Genomic DNA, 20,237 nt, shown 5'->3' with positions numbered 1-20,237 from the left:
CATATATCCCGTACCTCTACCGCGTCTATCTTCCCATCTGAAACTCTCTCTAGTGGGAGAGGACCCTCTTTTCTTTCCACGACCAAATCTTCTTCGACTGAAGGGTCTGCGGTAGGATGCTGAATACAGGCTGGGAAATTTCTTTTTATCATCGCCTGCCTTTTCCAGCAACTCGTCCAGTGTTGGACCAAAGAGATACTGTCCTTCACATGGAATGGTGCAGAGCTTGGTTCTGGACCGGATGTCACCTGACCAGCATTTTAACCATAAGGCCCTGCGAGCTGCGTTAGACAGACCTGCCGCTCTGGCCGCCATCCTGACAGAGTCCACAGAAGCATCCGATAGGAAGGCTGCAGCGTTCTGAATTGTCGGAAGCGCTTTGAGAATAGAATCTCTGGATGCCCCATCCTTCAGCTGAGACTCTAACTGGTCTAGCCAGACCATTAATGACCTGGCTGTGCATGTCGTGGCCACTGCTGGTCTGAGGGATCCAGCCGCCATCTCCCAGGTACTTTTTAGAAAGATATCTGCTTTTCTGTCTAGGGGATCTTTGAGGGTCCCCATATCCTCAAAGGGTAATGAGGCTTTCTTTGACGCCTTTGCTACAGCCGCGTCCAACCTTGGAGCTTTATCCCATGTCTCCACCACTGGATCATCAAAGGGATATCTGCGCTTTAAAGCTGGCGGTAAGGCCCCCTTTTTTTCAGACTTTTTCCATTCTCGGAGTATCAACTCTTTGATCTTCTCATTTACTGGGAAAGATCTATGTTTCTTACGATCTAACCCACTAAACATTAACTCCTGTTTAGAAGGCTGTGATTTGGATTCCTCTATACCCATCGTGCCTCTAACTGACGACCACCTTATCAACCTTATCTAGGGGTAGACAAAATCGTCCAGATTCCTCGTCTGATGAAGAGGAGAAAGGACTAGAGAGATAAGTATCTTCTTCTCTTTCCTCTTCTGACGAATTAGCGTCCAGAGGGTTCCCATGTTTCGGGCCTTCCGCTTGGGATACGGATCGTAACGACTCCCTTACTTCCAGCCGTATCATTTCTTTTAAATTTGCCGTACTCACGGACTCTTCTGCTACCTGGGGGAGGACAATATAGGTGATAACCACTATCTGACCTAAGGTCACTTCCACCCAACCACTCCTGTAGACCTCACCGTCTGTTGTATACAGGGGGCACATAACTTTTTAGTACAGGAGTCGGGTAAGGGGACTCCACAGAGGGCACACTCCTTATGTTTGGATTTCTCCGTACTTTTCTTCCCCTAGAAAGATAAAGTATAAGGGCCCCGCGTCACAGAGTGAACTTTCACGTAGATCACTTACCCGTGCGCCCAATCAAGTACCGAAATCCGAGGGGGTTCTTTTCTAGTCGAAGCTCTGGATCCTTGTTCGGATGAGCTCTTTCGACTGGGTTGGTCACCTCCATCCTTCTTGGGCTTCTGATGCATCTCGTCTGACAGCTGCTGCTGCTGCTGCTGCTGCTCACCACCACTCTCCATGACGGAATACAACCAAAAGCAAGGTACTCCATGTGACCTGCTTATATCCCCCTTGGATCCGGTCAGCAGATAGGTCAGCGCTAACCCTATTGGCCCTGGACACCGCAAGGAGGGCAGAGGGCTATCTGGGTGAACCGGCATTCAGATGCAATAGGCGCCGCCATCTTGGAACGCCCGCACATGCGCAGACGCCCGGCGACCCGGAAGCGACAACCAAACTCCGCCCCCAGACATCACCGCACCCGGAAACGCTCCATCACACGCTGAGAGCGGTGCAGGACACTGGGGACGGACCGGCAGCGCTCCGGAGCTCGACCACGCATCCGAGCCCGGTACCCGCAGCCATGCCGCACCGCTGCGCCACCAATGGGAATACTTACCTGCGTTGACTCTCCTGGATGCAGGAAATCCTCCGGACTCCGCTCCCTGCTGCGAACGCCACCGCGTGCAATCCATCCAGGACCACCGTGGCGTCTCCAGGGATCTCCGCACCGGCCGAGGTAGGAGACCCCCCCCGCTACCGTAATCGGCCGGCCGGCCTGGGCTTCCATTCTCTGTAGGAACCCGTCCCCTCAGGAACAGGAAACCAAACTGAGACAAGGGAGAGGTACCGCCCTTTTGTATCTGTAGGTTTCCTGTTCCTAATGGGCGGATCCCCTCTCTGTGTCGTGCTGTCATGGGAGTCCGAGTAAATAATAAATACGTTTTCTTTCCTCAAAAATAATTTTTTAGCCCAGAATTTTCCCAAGGGTTACAGGAGAAATTGGACCCCAAAAGTTGTTGTCCAGTTTCTCCGGAGTACGCGGATACCCCATGTGTGGGGGTAAACCACTGTTTGGGCACACGTCGGGGCTCAGAAGGGAAGTAGTGACTTTTGAAATGCAGACTTTGATGGAATGGTCTGCGGACGTCACGTTGCATTTGCAGAGCCCCTGGTGTGCCTAAACAGTAGAAACCCCCCACAAGTGACCCCATTTTGGAAACTAGACCCCCCAAGGAACTAATCTAGATGTGTGGTGAGCACTTTGAACCCTCAAGTGCTTTACAGAAGTTTATAACGCAGAGCCATGAAAATTAAAAAAAAAAACTTCTTTCCTCAAAAATGATGTTTTAGCAAGCAATTTTTTATTTTCTCAAGGGTAACAGGAGAAATTGGACCCCAATAATTGTTGCGCAGTTTGTCCTGAGTATGCTGGTACCCCATATGTGGGGGTAAACCACTGTTTGGGCACACGTCGGGGCTCGGAAGTGAGGGAGCGCCATTTGACTTTTTGAATACAAGATTGGCTGGAATCAATGGTGGCGCCATGTTGCGTTTGGAGACCCCCTGATGTGCCTAAACAGTGGAAACCCCTCAATTCTACCTCCAACACACCCCTAACCCTTATCCCAACTGTAGCCGTAACCCTAATCACAACCCTAACCACAACTCTAACCCCAACACACCCCTAACCCTAACCACAACCCTAATTCCAACCCAACCCTAACCCTAAGGCTATGTGCCAACGTTGCGGATTCGTATGAGATTTTTCAGCACCATTTTTGAAAAATCCACGGGTAAAAGGCACTGCGTTTTACCTGCGGATTTACCGCGGATTGCCAGTGTTTTTTGTGCGGATTTCACCTGTGGATTCCTATTGAGGAACAGGTGTAAAACGCTGCGGAATCCGCACAAAGAATGGACATGCTGCGGAAAATACAACGCAGCGTTTCCGCGTGGTATTTTCCGCACCATGGGCACAGCGGATTTGGTTTTCCATATGTTTACATGGTACTGTAAACCTGATGGAACACTGCAGTGAATCCACAGCGGCCAAGCCGCAGCCAAATCCGCACCGTGTGCACATAGCCTAATTCTAAAGGTATGTGCACACGCTGCGGAAAACGCTGCGGATCCGCAGCAGTTTCCCATGAGTTTACAGTTCAATGTAAACCTATGGGAAACAAAAGTCGCTGTACACATGCTGCAGAAAAACTGCATGGAAACGCAGCGGTTTACATTCCGCAGCATGTCACTTCTTTCTGCGGATTCTGCAGTGGTTTTACAACTGCTCCAATAGAAAATCGCAGTTGTAAAACCGCAGTGAAATGCGCAGAAAAACCGCGGTAAATCCACAGCGGTTTAGCCCTGCGGATTTATCAAATCCTCTGCGGAAAAATCCGCAGAGGACCAGAATACGTGTGCACATCCCGAACCCTAACCCTACCCCTACCCCTAACCCTTACCCCAACATTAGTGGAACAAAAAAAAAAATTCTTTATTTTTTTATTGTCCCTACCAATGGGGGTGACAAAGGGGGGGGGGGTCATTTACTATTTTTTTTATTTTGATCACTGAGATATAACCTATCTCAGTGATCAAAACTCACTTTGGAACGAATCTGCCGGCCGCCAGATTCGGCGGGCGCACTGCACATGTGCCCGCCATTTTGGAAGATGGCGGCGCCCAGGAAAGAAGACAGACGGACCCCGGGAGGCCGGGTAAGTATAAGGGGGGGGAGATCAGGGCACGGGGAGGTGGATTGGAGCACGGGCTGGGGGATCGCTGTGCGGGGGGGTGGATCGGAGCACGGGGGGGATCGCAGTGCGGGGGGGTGGATCGGAGTGCGGGGGGTTCGATTGGAGCACGGGGGGTGTGATTGGAGCACGGGGGGAGCGGACAGGAGGACGGGGGAGCGGAGCACAAGACGGAGGGGAGCGGACCACAGATGGGGGGGCGATCGGTGGGGTGGGGGGGTGCACATAAGTGTTTCCAGCCATGGCCGATGATATTGCAGCATCGGCCATGGCTGGATTGTAATATTTCACCAGTTTTTTAGGTGAAATATTACAAAATCGCTCTGATTGGCAGTTTCACTTTCAACAGCCAATCAGAGCGATCGAAGCCACCCCCCCTGGGCTAAACTACCACTCCCCCTGTCCCTGCAGATCGGGTGAAATGGGAGTTAACCCTTTCACCCGATCTGCAGGGATGCGATCTTTCTGTGACACAGCATATGCGTCACAGGTCGGATTGGCACCGACTTTCATGACGCATACGCTGTGTCACAGGTCGGGAAGGGGTTAAACAACTGAATTAACATCCTCCAAGGTCGGTGATTCCATGATTTTTGCCAAGGGATATGGATATATATATATATATATATAGATATATAGATATATATATATATATATATATATATATATATATATATATATATATATATATATATATATATATATATATATATATATATATACACATATATATATATATATATATATATATATATATATATACACACACATACATACATACATACATACATACACTAGCTGAAGAGCCCGGCGTTGCCTGGGCATAGTAAATATCTGTGGTTAGTTATAGCACCTCACTTCTCTTATTTTCCCATCACGCCTGTTGTGAATTCTGTGGCTGAATTCACTCCTGTGGTCACAAGTGGTACTGCAGCTTCTGAGCTTCCTCCCTCAGGTGTTCTGGTGAGCTCGTTGACTGCTTCATTACTTAACTCCGCCTGATGCTGCTATCCTTGCTCCTTGTCAATGTTTCAGTGTTGGATCTGAGCTTCTCCTGATTGTTCCTGTGACCTGCTGCTCTGTATAGCTAAGTGCCTTTTGCTTTTTTGTTGCTTTTTTTCTGTCCAGCTTGTCTTTTGTTTTGCTGGAAGCTCTGAGACGCAAAGGGTGTACCGCCGTGCCGTTAGTTCGGCACGGTGGGTTTTTTTTGCCCCCTTTGCGTGGTTTTGCTTTAGGGTTGTTTGTAGACTGCAAAGTTCGCTTTACTGTCCTCGCTCTGTCCTAGAATATCGGGCCCCACTTTGCTGAATCTATTTCATCCCTACGTTTTGTCTTTTCATCTTACTCACAGTCATTATATGTGGGGGGCTGCCTTTTCCTTTGGGGAATTTCTCTGGGGCAAGTCAGGCCTATTTTTCTATCTTCAGGCTAGCTAGTTTCTTAGGCTGTGCCGAGTTGCCTAGGTAGTTGTTAGGCGCAATCCACAGCCGCTTTTAGTTGTGTTTAGGATAGGATCAGGTGTGCAGTCTACAGAGTTTCCACGTCTCAGAGCTCGTTCTTGTATTTTTGGGTATTTGTCAGATCACTGTGTGCGCTCTGATCGCTAAGCACACTGTGTTTCTGGATTGCCTTCATAACACCTGTCATTAGCAAACATAACACACGCCTCTCATTTTCCCCCTCACATCTCTCATTTTCTCCCTCACACCTCTCATTTTCTCCCTCACACCACTCATTCCCCCCTAAGGCCGGCTTCACACTTGCGAGTTTTACGGACGTAAGAGTGCAGAAACTACGTCCGTAAAACTCGCAAAAAATACGGCACAATTATTCTCTATGCCCCTGCTCCTATCTGCCGTATTTTACTGATCAGTATTATACGGCTTTCTACGGCCGTACAAAATCGCAGCATGCTGCGTTTGTCACCGTACTGCGCAAGAAATATGCCAATGAAAGTCTATGGAAGCGTGAAAAATACGGATTACACACGGACAAGCAGTGTGACTTGCGAGAAATACGCAGCGCTGTTAGAGAGAAAAGCCGGCAATTCAGTGCGGTGTACAGTAAAATCACACTGACAGCTTACAGTAGAATAGGTAGAATAAATGTGTACACATAGAATAGGTATATATATATATGTCAGTGAGACACATATATGTATATATATTAATATTTTTTCCAGCGCTATACAGCTTGAAAGCCGGTAATTCAATTACCGGCTTTTTCCTTCTCCTTCCTAAAACCCGACATGATTTGAGACATGGTTTACATACAGTAAACCATGTCTTCTCTCCATTTTTTTTGCAGATTCCACACTACTAATGTCAGTAGAGTGTATCTGCAAAATTTGGCCGTTCTAGCTCTTAAAATAAAGGGTTAAATGGCGGAAAAAATTGGCATGGGCTCCCGCGCAATTTTCTCCGCCAGAGTAGTAAAGCCAGTGACTGAGGGCAGATATTAATAGCCTGGAGAGGGTCCATGGTTATTGGCCCCCCCCTGGCTAAAAATATCTGCCCCCAGCCACCCAAGAAAAGGCACATCTGTAAGATGCGCCTATTCTGGCACTTGGCCACTCTCTTCCCATTCCCGTGTAGCGGTGGGATATGGGGTAATGAAGGGTTAATGCCACCTTGCTATTGTAAGGTGACATTAAGCCTAATTAATAATGGAGAGGCGTCAATTATGACACCTATCCATTATTAATCCAATTGTAGTTAAGGGTTAAATAAAACACAAACACATTATTTAAAATTATTTTAATGAAATAAAAACAATGGTTGTTTGAGTATTTTATTCTACGCCCAATCCAGTCACTGAAGACCCTCGTTCTGTGAAAGAAAAAACATAATAAACCAACAATATACTTACCCTCCGCAGATCTGTAACGTCCAACGATGTAAATCCTTCTGAAGGGGTTAAAACATTTTGCAGCAAGGAGCTTTGCTAATGCAATGCTACTCCTCGCTGCAAAACCCCGGGGAATGAGTCTAAATATAGATCAATGAGCTATATTTAGCTTCATTTGCGGTGAGGCGCCCTCTGCTGGATGTTCATAGATCGTGGGAAATTACCTAGAAAGCTCCCAGGCTTTCTAGTAAAGTTCCCACGATCTATGAACATCCAGCAGAGGGCGCCTCACCGCAAATGAAGCTAAATATAGCTCATTGATCTATATTTAGACTCATTCCCCGGGGTTTTGCAGCGAGGAGTAGCATTGCATTAGCAAAGCTCCTTGCTGCAAAATGTTTTAACCCCTTCAGAAGGATTTACATCGTTGGACGTTACAGATCTGCGGAGGGTAAGTATATTGTTGGTTTATTATGTTTTTTCTTTCACAGAACGAGGGTCTTCAGTGACGGGATTGGGCGCAGAATAAAATACTCAAACAACCATTGTTTTTATTTCATTAAAATAATTTTAAATAATGTGTTTGTGTTTTATTTAACCCTTAACTACAATTGGATTAATAATGGATAGGTGTCATAATTGACGCCTCTCCATTATTAATTAGGCTTAATGTCACCTTACAATAGCAAGGTGGCATTAACCCTTCATTACCCCATATCCCACCGCTACACGGGAATGGGAAGAGAGTGGCCAAGTGCCAGAATAGGCGCATCTTACAGATGTGCCTTTTCTTGGGTGGCTGGGGGCAGATATTTTTAGCCAGGGGGGGGCCAATAACCATGGACCCTCTCCAGGCTATTAATATCTGCCCTCAGTCACTGGCTTTACTACTCTGGCGGAGAAAATTGCGCGGGAGCCCACGCCAATTTTTTCCGCCATTTAACCCTTTATTTTAAGAGCTAGAACGGCCAAATTTTGCAGATACACTCTACTGACATTAGTAGTGTGGAATCTGCAAAAAAAATGGAGAGAAGACATGGTTTACTGTATGTAAACCATGTCTCAAATCATGTCGGGTTTTAGGAAGGAGAAGGAAAAAGCCGGTAATTGAATTACCGGCTTTCAAGCTGTATAGCGCTGGAAAAAATATTAATATATACAGTATATATATATATATATATATTTTTTTTTCTTTTTGGGACACATGGATCACTTCTATAGCGGTATGTTGGTTTTGCAAACCTGCGAGAAAACCACGCAGTACGGATGCCATACGGATTACATACGGAGGATGCCATGCGCAAAAAACGCTGACACACCCTGCCTACGGAGGAGCTACGGACCACTATTTTCGGGACATTTCAGCGTATTACGGCCGTAATATACGGACCGTATTTTCATACGCTGAGTGTGAAGCCGGCCTAACACTTGTCATTTCAACCTCACATCTGTCATTTTCTGATCACTCCACTATTTTTCCTCACTTCTCTCATTTTGCACACACCTTTTCATTTTCACCTCACACCTCATTTTCACCTCATCACCTCAGTATATACATGTTTGTCATCTCCCTTATATATAGTATACATCTGCATGTCATCTCCTGTATATAGTATATACTTGTATGTCATCTCCCCTGTATATAGTATATACCTGCTGTGTGTTATCTCCCCTATATATAGTATATACCTGAATGTCATCTCCTTCTATATATAGTATATACCTGTATGTCATCTCCTCCTGTATATAGTATATACCTGTGTATCATCTCCCCTGTATATAGTATATATCCGAGTGTCATCTCCTCCTGTATTAGACCTCGTTCACACTTTATTTGCTTCGTATTTGTACCTCAGGATTTGTAAGCTAAATTGGCAGCCTGATAAATCCCCAGCCAACAGGAAGACCTCCCCCCTGGCAGTATATATTAGCTCACACATACACATAATAGACAGGTCAATACCCTGTTTTTTACATCTTTTACTAGCACTTGCGGATTACTGCAACATTTTTTCAAACTGAGTGTTTTTGGTTTTACTATTCTCTTTTGTGTCTTCAGGTTTCTTGGTGGTGTGTGAACATGATCATACAGACTTGTTCACTGTGCAAGTAGCCCATGTGTTCCTGTGTCCTCCTGCATATAGTATATACCTGCATGTCATCTTCTATATATAGCATATACCTGTATGTCATCTCCTCCTGTATATAGTATATACCTGTATGTCATCTCCTCCTGTATATATATGTACCTATATGTCATCTCCTCCTCTATATAGTATATACCTGTGTGTCATCTCTCCTGTATATAGTATATACCTGTGTGTCATCTCCTCCTGTATTAGACCTCGTTCACACGTTATTTGCTCAGTATTTTTACCTCAGTATTTGTAAGCTAAATTGGCAGCCTGATAAATCCCCAGCCAACAGGAAGCCCTCCCCCTGGCAGTATATATTAGCTCACACATACACATAATAGACAGGTCATGTGACTGACAGCTGCCGTATTTCCTATATGGTGCAATTGTTGTAGTTTGTCTGCTTATTTATCAGATTTTTATTTTTGAAGGATAATACCAGACTTGTGTGTGTTTTAGGGCGAGTTTCGTTTGTCAAGTTGTGTGTGTTGAGTTGCGTGTGGCGACATGCATGTAGCGACTTTTGTGAGATGAGTTTTGTGTAGCAACATGCGTGTAACAACTTTTTGTGTGTCGAGTTACATGTGACAGGCTAGTGTAGCAAGTTGTGTGCAGCAAGTTTTGCGCATGGCGAGTTTTGCGCGTTGCGAGTATTATGTGTGGTGCCTTTTGAGTATGTGCAAGTTTTTTGTGAGGCAACTTTTGCATGTGTTGCAACTTTTGTGCATGTGGCAATTTTTCCGCGTGTGCAAGTTTTGCGTGTGGCGAGTTTTTCAGGAGGAGAATTTTGCACTTGTGGCGAGTTTTGCAAGAGCCTAGTTTTTGCATGTGGCGAGTTCTGCGCGTGGCGTGTTTTGAGTGGCGACTTTTGTGTTTTGACTTTTATGTGGCGAGGTTGGTGTATTTGTGGTGAAATGTGTGCTGAGGGTAATATGTGTTCAAGCACGTGGTAGTGTGTGGCGCATTTTGTGTGTGTTCATATCCCCGTGTGTGGTGAGTATCCCATGTCGAGGCCCCACCTTAGCAACTGTACGGTATATACTCTTTGGCGCCATCGCTCTCATTCTTTAAGTCCCCCTTGTTCACATCTGGCAGCTGTCAATTTGCCTCCTACACTTTTCCTTTCATTTTTTCCCATTATGTAGATAGGGGCAAAATTGGTTGGTGAATTGGAAAGCGCGGGGTTAATATTTAACCTCACAACATAGCCTATGACGCTCTCGGGGTCCAGACGTGTGACTGTGCAAAATTTTGTTGCTGTAGCTGCGACGCTTCCAACACTTTTCCTTTCACTTTTTTCCCCATTATGTAGATAGGGGCAAAATTGGTTGGTGAATTGGAACGCGCGGGGTTAATATTTAACCTCACAACATAGCCTATGACGCTCTCGGGGTCCAGACGTGTGACTGTGCAAAATTTTGTTGCTGTAGCTGCGACGCTTCCAACACTTTTCCTTTCACCTTTTTCCCCATTGTGTAGATAGGGGCAAAATTGGTTGGTGAATTGGAACGCGCGGGGTTAATATTTCACCTCACAACGTAGCCTATGACACTCTCGGGGTCCAGACGTGTGACTGTGCAAAATTTTGTGGTTGTAGCTGCGACGGTGCAGATGCCAATCCCGGACATACACACACACACATTCAGTATATATATATATATATATATATATATATATATATATATATATATATATATATATATATATATATATATATATATATACTAGCTGAAGAGCCCGGCGTTGCCTGGGCATAGTAAATAGCTGTGATTAGTTATAGCACCTCATTTCTCTTATTTTCCCCATCATGCCTCTCATTTTCCCCCTCACTCCTCTCATTCCCCCCTTACACTTGTCATTTTGACCTCACATCTGTCAATTTTCTGATCACTCCAATATTTTCCCTCACTCCTCTCATTTTGCACTCTCACCTCTTATTTTCCCCTCAGTATATACATGTTTGTTATATCCGTTATATATAGTATACACCTGTATGTCATCTCCTGTATATAGTATATACTTGTATGTCATCTCCCCTGTATATACCTGCTGTGTCATCTCCTCCTCTATATACCTGTGTCATCTCTTTTATATAGTATATACCTGTGTCATCTCCTCCTGTATATAGTATATAACTGTGTGTCATCTCCTCCTGTATATAGTATATACCTGTGTGTCATCTCCTCCTGTATATAGCATATACCTGTGTCATCTCCCCTGTATACAGTATATACCTGTGTGCCATCTCCCCTGTATATAGTATATACCTGTGTGTCATCTTCCCTGTATATAGTATGTACCTGTATGTCATCTCCCCTGTATATAGTATATATGTGTGTGTCATCTCCTCCTGTATATAGTATATACCTGTGTGTCATCTCCCCTGTGTATAGTATATACATGTGTGTCATCTCCTCCTGTATATAGTATATACCTGTGTGCCATCTCCCCTGTATATAGTATATACCAGTGTGTCATCTCCCCTGTATATATGTGTCATCTCCTCCTGTATATAGTATATACCTGTATGGCATCTCCTCCTGTATATAGTATATACCTGTGTGTCATCTCCCCTGTATATAGTATATACCTGTATGTCATCTCCTCCTGTATATAGTATATATCTGTGTGTCATCTCCTCCTGTATTAGACCTCGTTCACACTTTATTTGCTTCGTATTTGTACCTCAGGATTTGTAAGCTAAATTGGCAGCCTGATAAATCCCCAGCCAACAGGAAGACCTCCCCCCTGGCAGTATATATTAGCTCTCACATACACATAATAAACAGGTCATGTGACTGATAGCTGCCGTATTTCCTATATGGTACAGTTGTTGCTCTTGTAGTTTGTCTGCTTATTAATCAGATTTTTATTTTTGAAGGATAATACCAGACTTGTGTGTGTTTTAGGGCGAGTTTCATGTGTCAAGTTGTGTGTGTTGAGTTGTGTGGCGACATGCGTGTAGCGACTTTTTGTGTGTCGAGTTGCATGTGACAGGTTTATGTGTGGTGCGTTTTGAGTATGGGCAAGTTTTGTGTGAGGCATCTTTTGCATGTGTTGCAACTTTTGTGCATGTGGCAATTTTTCCGCGTGTGCAAGTTTTGCGTGTGGCGAGTTTTCCATGAGGTGAGTTTTGCACGTGTGGCGAGTTTTGCATGTGGCGAGTTTTGAGCGGCGACTTTTGTGTTTCGACTTCTATGTGGCAAGGCTGGTGTATGTGTGGTGAAATGTGTGCTGAGGGTGATATGTGTTCAAGCACGTGGTAGTGTGTTGCGCATTTTGTGTGTGTGTGTTCATATCCCTGTGTGTGGTGAGTATCCCATGTCGGGGCCCCACCTTAGCATCTGTACGGTATATACTCTTTGGCGCCATCGCTGCCACCTTGTTCACATCTGGCAGCTGTCAATTTGCCTCCAACACTTTTCCTTTCACTTTTTCCCCATTATGTAGATAAGGGCAAAATTGTTTGTTGGATTGGAACGCGCGGGGTTAAAATTTCGCCTCACAACATAGCCTATGACGCTCTCGGGGTCCAGACGTGTGACTGTGCAAAATTTTGTAGCTGTAGCTGCGACGGTGCAGATGCCAATCCCAGACATACACACATACACACACATTCAGCTTCATATATTAGATATAACATCTGGGTGTACTCAGATTTGAAACCTTTGTTTTTTCCACAAATATCTAAAATTACAAATCAAGCCTAAAAAAAAATATCCATTTCTGAAAAAGCAGACCCAGGAAGGACTGCCTAATCTCCCAATTACATTCTTTTTTTCTTAGAAGAGGACGACATTTTGTAAATAGATAACATGCCACTATAGCCCTAAAATGAAAATATTTAATGACCATTGTCGAAACAGAGAAAATAAAAGATTCCAGTAAAATCAGTAAATTAATAGAGTAAAGAAAGATTTCTCCTACCGGTTATGTTTTGGATCTTCTCAATTAATGGGAGCAGAACAGGCTCCAGGTGATCAAATCTTAGAAAGAAACATGCTGGTAGTGATATACAGGACTCATCAGTGAGGGATGATAACCCATCCATGCTTAAAAAATGAGAAAATAAGGATCAAAATCACAGCAAGCATTATCGAAAATTATAGAAATATTTTGTCACAGCAGGTAGAAAAGCAATCCAAAAATCCATTTGACATGTCTTAATGGGGATGTGTAGGCATGGGTTTTCATCTCCATACAACAAAAAGAGTATAGATCTTAAGCATTATAAAATGTTTGGTGCTTCAATAAAACTGTAAAAAAAAACCTTTGAATTATAACAAGGATAATGAATGACTTTTATACCAATACCACAATTCATACATTTTTCGCAAGTACATTACTTTTTACATATGCATTTGTTGTTTTTTGCTCCATGCTCATGAATGAGAAGGCATTGTTCCTTCACAGACTGCCCCATTAAATCGGGTGCCACCATTGCAATCAGTAAACAGTTAATTGCTGTCACTGCTTCCCAAGGAGAAAAGCAGTGCAGCTTTAGGTTAAACCATTCAGATAAATGCTGAAACCTCTGAGCCTGCAATAGAGACAGGCATTGTTCAGAGAGGGGAACCCACATTTATGATGTCTATTCCCTAAAAGGGCATATTTGCAGAGGATGCCCTGGTGTAGCAGACCACGCACTCATTTTGAGCACTTTAAGGACTTTCCATTTGATACAAAAATTAGTTGTATTACCTTCCATCTCCTTTGGGACTTTCTTGACATAATGGCCCCATTGGAAGGTGGTACCAGTTTGTTGTGCCTGCAACAGTTACTGATACATGTGATCCAACCACCCGACTGCCTGGAGAAAGAAAAACAAAAAACTAAAACAAGAACACAAAAAATAGAAATAAGTAAAATGGTTATCTATTGGTAAGAGAAATACATCTGGAAGAATCATTGGCAATTTCTTTTTTTCCCCTTGTTCCGACAGCATCAAGAGAACACACAAACTCCCCCTCTGTCAAATCAGATCCTGCAAATCACATGTAACTCCCTCTACTCTTCTTGCTAGCCTCTGCTGGTTGAATCTGGGACCATCTGACCATCTACTGGGGAGAATGCGGAGGACTACGATTCTGCTCCCCCTTGACATTCAACTTATCAATATGGTCATGTTGAAAGCCTGATATTTTGTTCCCTAGAAAGATAACCCAACACTAGAGGTGTCTGACAGTAGCTGAAGAAACCTATACTGGGCAATAAATGCAATTATTCATACAATCCAGTTCTTCATCATTGCCCAGTTTAAAACGGTCATGTGGTTGACATTTGCTCGTTTGGCTTTGATAGTACATTTTATGAATAAAAAAAATAAACACCTGGTTGAAAAAAATATAGTCCACATAGCTCATAAAATGGGTGCCTATCAGATATCAGTTAATCGCAATACTACAACCTCCTTTCCCCTGAGATCAGGTATACTTGATGAAACTAAAAAACCAAGTAAAGTTTTCCAGTATTTGCTAAAAAAAAAAAAAAAAATCACTGGCTATCACAACAAAACAGCAGTAGCAAGACTGATTGGCCATTCTCGGGGCGACAGCCTCCGAAAAATATTTGACAAGGTCATGCTCCGGTCGGAAGAACCGCATCTATTCCGTGCGTCTTGGTCCATGAGGAGTCCGAGATCCATAGACGTCTGCATGAGCCCTTAACATAGGAGTTCTTCTAACATGTAACATGACAAGACTTGAATTTATACGGCCATATTTTTTCATAGTTTCCCCAGTTATATTAAAAGGGAGCCATGTAATACTGACGTTACTCCAGCAGGCAGTACTGGATTTACATCTCAGTAACCTGTAGGCTCCTTATAAGCTGACCATCAAGCAAGATAAGTTTTTTTTTTTTATCTAGTGTATGGAATCCCACAATAAATATATTCTATGCTATAAGGCAATGATTTTATTTCAGTAATTTGCAAGACATAGCCGAAAAATTTAGGACATCTGTAGTGTATCACGAATAGTCAAAGGGGGCTATTTTACAAAGGTTTCCACCCACGTCCAGGCATCTTAAAATAATAGATTTAGGAGTGGATTGGTTAATGCCACATTACAAACTGTCTGCAGTGATGGCTCTGACCTGCTCGATTCAGCATAGTACAAGGTCTCATTCAGAAAAAAACGAGTCTTAAGGGTCATTGACTCCAATGTGAAAGCTACTGTAAAAAACACAGTTAAAAAGGGATCGTTTTCCTTTCATTTACTTTCTTTATGTAAAAACAGCCAATTGTGCTTACCCCTTACTTTTCCATCTCTGCTGCTAACCCCCCTCTTCTTCTCCCCCCACTGCATAGGTGATGTAACAGTGACATCACGCAACTGCTGCAGCCAATCACTGGGTTCAGCAGGGATACCGATGTAGACCGCACAAGGCCACTGAACCCACTTATTTTAACGTACAGTAAGACTATGGAATTGGAAAAAATGGCTAACCTCATTAAGTCATGTATGGAAGTAAAAGGTTTGCGCACACTAACAAATTTCATATTCATCAAGCCATTTCTGCAGACTTTTGGAGAGTCAGCCTTTATCATTCCCAAAGCATTGAGCGGCTAACAAATATGCATAATGTGAACAGATAAGTTCATTACTAGTTTACACGTAAACTGCAGCCAAAACCTTGCTTTCCTCCAGCGTGTTAAGGAAACCTATAGGTACAGGCCTAGTGGTAAATATTGTAATGACCACAAGGTGAATCAGAAGCCTCACGGAGTTTCATTTAGTAATAACAACAGGTGGATTTATTACAAAATTGGTGCCGATAATTAAAGGGTTTGTTCTGTTAGCCACATTAAAAAGAAGTTTCAATCAAAAATGTATGACTTCAAGGATATTTTTTAAAGTCTAATGATGTTGGTGCATGATTGTATACATCTGTATTGCCATTAGTCCAAAGTATGATCAAATAATCTTCTAAAAGGCAACTTCTACCTCGTATCATGACAAGCTTTCACAATTTAGCTTATAAAATGGTGTGTTCCCACGGTCAGTACACGCTGCGGGTTGGAGAAATCCCATCTCCACTTTGTGTGGACGGACTCCTCCGGCTTCCCTGCGGAGACAGACATGCGACACATCTATTTATCTTGCGGAGATGCTCAGTCTCCGCAAGATAATTATCATCATTCCATTGAATTGGGCGTGGTTATTCCGCATGGATCAATCAACACATGCGGAATCACCTGCTTTTCAAAATCCGGCAGAGCTTTGGCCACAGCGGACATGTGCGGTGTCCAAAGTGCTGCCTAATACTGACTGTGAGGACATACCCTAACAGGTATCTGTATATTTAGACTATTCAAATTAAACATGTGTGTGCACATGAGAAAACACAATATTTCTAATATGTCTTGTTTCCGGTAATGCTCACAAGTTCTTTCCCCTACAGGAACACAATTTTCATTTGTCTCTGTGCTAGTGGGTGGAGGCTAGGGGCTAGAATATCTCCCATACACAGCACACAGAAGCAGTAGCATGGAGTATATCATACAGCAGTACTAGTAATGTAGCTGTGAATCCAGCTTTGGGGTGATGCCAACTATTTACAAAATAGCTGTGGAACAGATGTCCATTATGCACCGTTTCTCCCTCTTTCCTATATAGACTTCAAACAGTCTATATTGTGTTGAAGATTGCAGAAAAGTTTCTTATTTTGGCTTGTACTATTGAGGTTTGCAAAGTTTGTTGATCATTTAGAACATATCCTTTACCTGGTGTTCGTTTTTCTTCCCGAATCTGTTGTGGAGTAATATAGTACTCAATATTCATTGGAGTTCCTAATGGACATAAGTTGAAGAAACTGTACTTAGAAAAGAGGCAAAAAGGATGAATTTATACATAAAATTTCATTTGTTCTCTGGAAAGTGCTTTTGTGAATTCGTTTAGTTTTGAGTAAAATTGGGCTTTAAAATGCTTTATGTAGTTGCTGCAACACTTTCTTTATTGAGGCTTGTTTCGCTTCTGCTAAAGTCACTAGCTTTTGGTCTTTGAAATTAAGTTTTGTGTTTTAACTATATGTAGGATGATTTTTCTGCCCTCTGTCTCAGTGTCCCAATTTTACTATAGTCCTGTATACTTTTTATTTTTGCATCCAAAAAAAGCTTGTAACTATTGACCATGACATTTTGGGATATAGCAAAGATACAAAGAAAATTCTGGACCTGTTATTGGAGGCTGAATGATTCATCTGCAATGTGGTACTCAATGTTCTGTATCTGCATTATACACGACTGTCACCTGAATCCGATTGTGCATTACCGGCAGGGCCAGCTCCAGGTTTTCGTGGGACCCTTTAACACATACCACGATTCAGGATGCAGATATAGCAGAGAAAAATAGGTGTAGTACAATGCCAAAGATTTCACTTACTTCTTACATTACATGAGTGATATCTATTGTAAATTGTACAATAGCTCAGAAACCGGACAGTATAGTCCTATATACAGTATTATGGGCACCACATCGTGCTCTATACAGAATAATGACCGACAAATATTGTTCAATACAATAAAAGATGGACCCCATATAATGCTTCAGTGGTAATGGGCCCCATATAATGCTCCATACAGAATATGGTGGATCCCATATAATGCTCCATATATAATGGGCCCCATATAATATTTCAAACATTAAAAGAAAAAAAAAATGGAAAAATTGAAATACTCACCTCTCTTCGCTGGCCGCTGCTCTGCTTTGGACTCCTCACAGTCGCCGCCTTACTGCTCTCTACACTGACTGTTAAGAGCAGCGGGCACACACTAGTCACGTCATCGTGCCCTCTGACCTGAACATCACAGAGTCCGGAGATGCAGAAGACGCCGCAGAGGGGAAACTGGGAGAGGCAAGTATTGCAAGTGGGGTGGAGGGGGTGAGCAAGCAGGGGTGGGTAGGGCCCACTCGTGGGTGCTGGCACCGGGCCCCCATAGTGCGCTGCTGTCCCCAATGCCGACTGGGCCCCTAGCTTGCTAATGGACCTGCTGTGATTAAAACCCCTGTGGCTAAGAGGCGGAGTGCAGTAGGTCCATTACCCCTCCACAGAGAGAGAAATTTAGTCTCAGAAGAGGTTTCACAGGTTCAGATCCATTCAGATGAAGACGTTTATTCTCAGTGAGGAAAGAAAAGTGAAAACACAAAAAAGCACAGTAAAACCAAAAACACTCTGTTGCAATAAAATCACAGTGGACAACAAGTGCTGGTAAAAAGATGGAAAAAACAGGGTATTTGGTTGATACGTTTTTTGCAAAAAACGTATATTAAGCCGCTCTACCAAACGTCAAGGTATACCCATATCAGAGCAGTCCTAGCTAATGTATGTAATCCCTATCTGATGTATTTAAAACCTGGTCATATGTACAATACCTGTATGAGCAGGATTCAGAAAAGGAATGTCCATGTGGAGACGCTGGACAGAACGGCTCCTGTGCGCACAGCTCAAAAGTTTGGTAGAGCGGCTTAATATACATTTTTTGCAAAAAACGTATCAACCAAATACCCTGTTTTTTCCATCTTTTTACCAGCACTTGTTGTCCACTGTGATTTTATTGCAACAAAGTGTTTTTGGTTTTACTGTGCTTTTTTGTGTTTTCAAGTCTCTTGGTGGTGTGAACATGTCTCTACGGGCTTGTTCACTGTGCGTGCAGCTCATATGTTCTGGTTTTACATGATTGTTTTCTTGTGTCCACAAGACTGGGGAGGCCTCCACCCCTCTTTTTTTGAGCTGTGCGCACAGGAGCCGTTCTGTCCAGCGTCTCCACATGGACATTCCTTTTCTGAATCCTGCTCATACAGGTATTGTACATATGACCAGGTTTTAAATACATCAGATAGGGATTACATACATTAGCTAGGACTGCTCTGATATGGGTATACCTTGACGTTTGGTAGAGCGGCTTAATATACATTTTTTGCAAAAAACGTATCAACCAAATACCCTGTTTTTTCCATCTTTTTACCAGCACTTGTTGTCCACTGTGATTTTATTGCAACAGAGTGTTTTTGGTTTTACTGTGCTTTTTTGTGTTTTCAAGTCTCTTGGTGGTGTGAACATGTCTCTACGGGCTTGTTCACTGTGCGTGCAGCTCATATGTTCTGGTTTTAGAGGAAAGAAAAGTGTAGGACCTGGTATATGAGAGATGCCCTAATGTGGCTACCAAGTACACATGAATTGGCCAATTTATGCACTAAACGCTCTAATTTTTTCATATTTCTAGTGCAGTAATGCAGTTCAATTTTCATGTTTCATGTTTGCATGTGTTAGCGCCGCAGTGTGCTGCCTTATTTATTTGACGGTCTCTGGAGCAAGGCATAAAGGACTGTTGCTCCCTCGGTGTTCCGGCTACTGGGATCTTGCGCCTCAGAAGGAGGCAGCCTGTGTAGGGCAGAACTCCTCTCATGTTCACTCCTTTGCTACGACTTCTTCACCCTCTCTACAAAACAGTTCTTTCCGTGTCTCTTTCTGGAAGCTGCCACACTCAGGGCAGGCGTAGCTCCGCGTCCTTCTGTCGCGGCCTCTGACAGGATCCCACCCCTGTAAGGGACCAAACACCTGAGCGAAGCTCAGCCAGCAACTGCCTAACTTCCTCCCCAGGTCACCAGTTTTACCTAAGTGTGAGGAATGCCCTAGTAAATAGGAGCAGAGCTCCCCCTGGTGGCCTGGAGTGCGAAATGTGTTGTATGCTTTGGATATCTGGATTCAGTTGTGTGTGTGTGTGTGTGTGTGTGTGTGTGTGTGTGTGTGTGTGTGTGTGTGTGTAGGGGTGGTGTTCAGACATTAAAGCATGGGATTGCAAACAAATTCTCTCTTTGAAGTAAAATATTTTTTAAAATCGGGAAGGGAAATTTTTTATCTCACAAAAATAATCAGCCGTGATCCCCTTACTCTCTCTCTTTTGCTTCCTCCACTGCACAGGAGCTGTTGCATGATCAGACCATGTTCCTGTATGGTCAGACACAGCTTACAAAGCAGGGACACATTTATAAGATTATCTTAGCACAGGAACATTTTATTTATACACATCCAATTGTGAAAGTTACTATTATTCAAAATCTATTGATTAAAATGAACTTTTGTTTGTGGGAAAACCCCTATAAGGGTGTTGTGTGTGGAGAAGAGAGAAGATTATACTCAGTTAGCAAGTTCTGAAGTAACCAAACAGCAGAAATAGTCTACATCAGCAGGCAAGTGGGGTGCCTATCGATAGAGTTATCT

Source organism: Ranitomeya imitator, chromosome 6 (genome assembly GCF_032444005.1).
Source record: "Ranitomeya imitator isolate aRanImi1 chromosome 6, aRanImi1.pri, whole genome shotgun sequence".
Taxonomy (NCBI): Eukaryota; Metazoa; Chordata; class Amphibia; order Anura; family Dendrobatidae; genus Ranitomeya; species Ranitomeya imitator.
The sequence above is the reverse complement of the archived record's forward strand: the minus strand, read 5'-3'. Positions refer to the sequence as shown.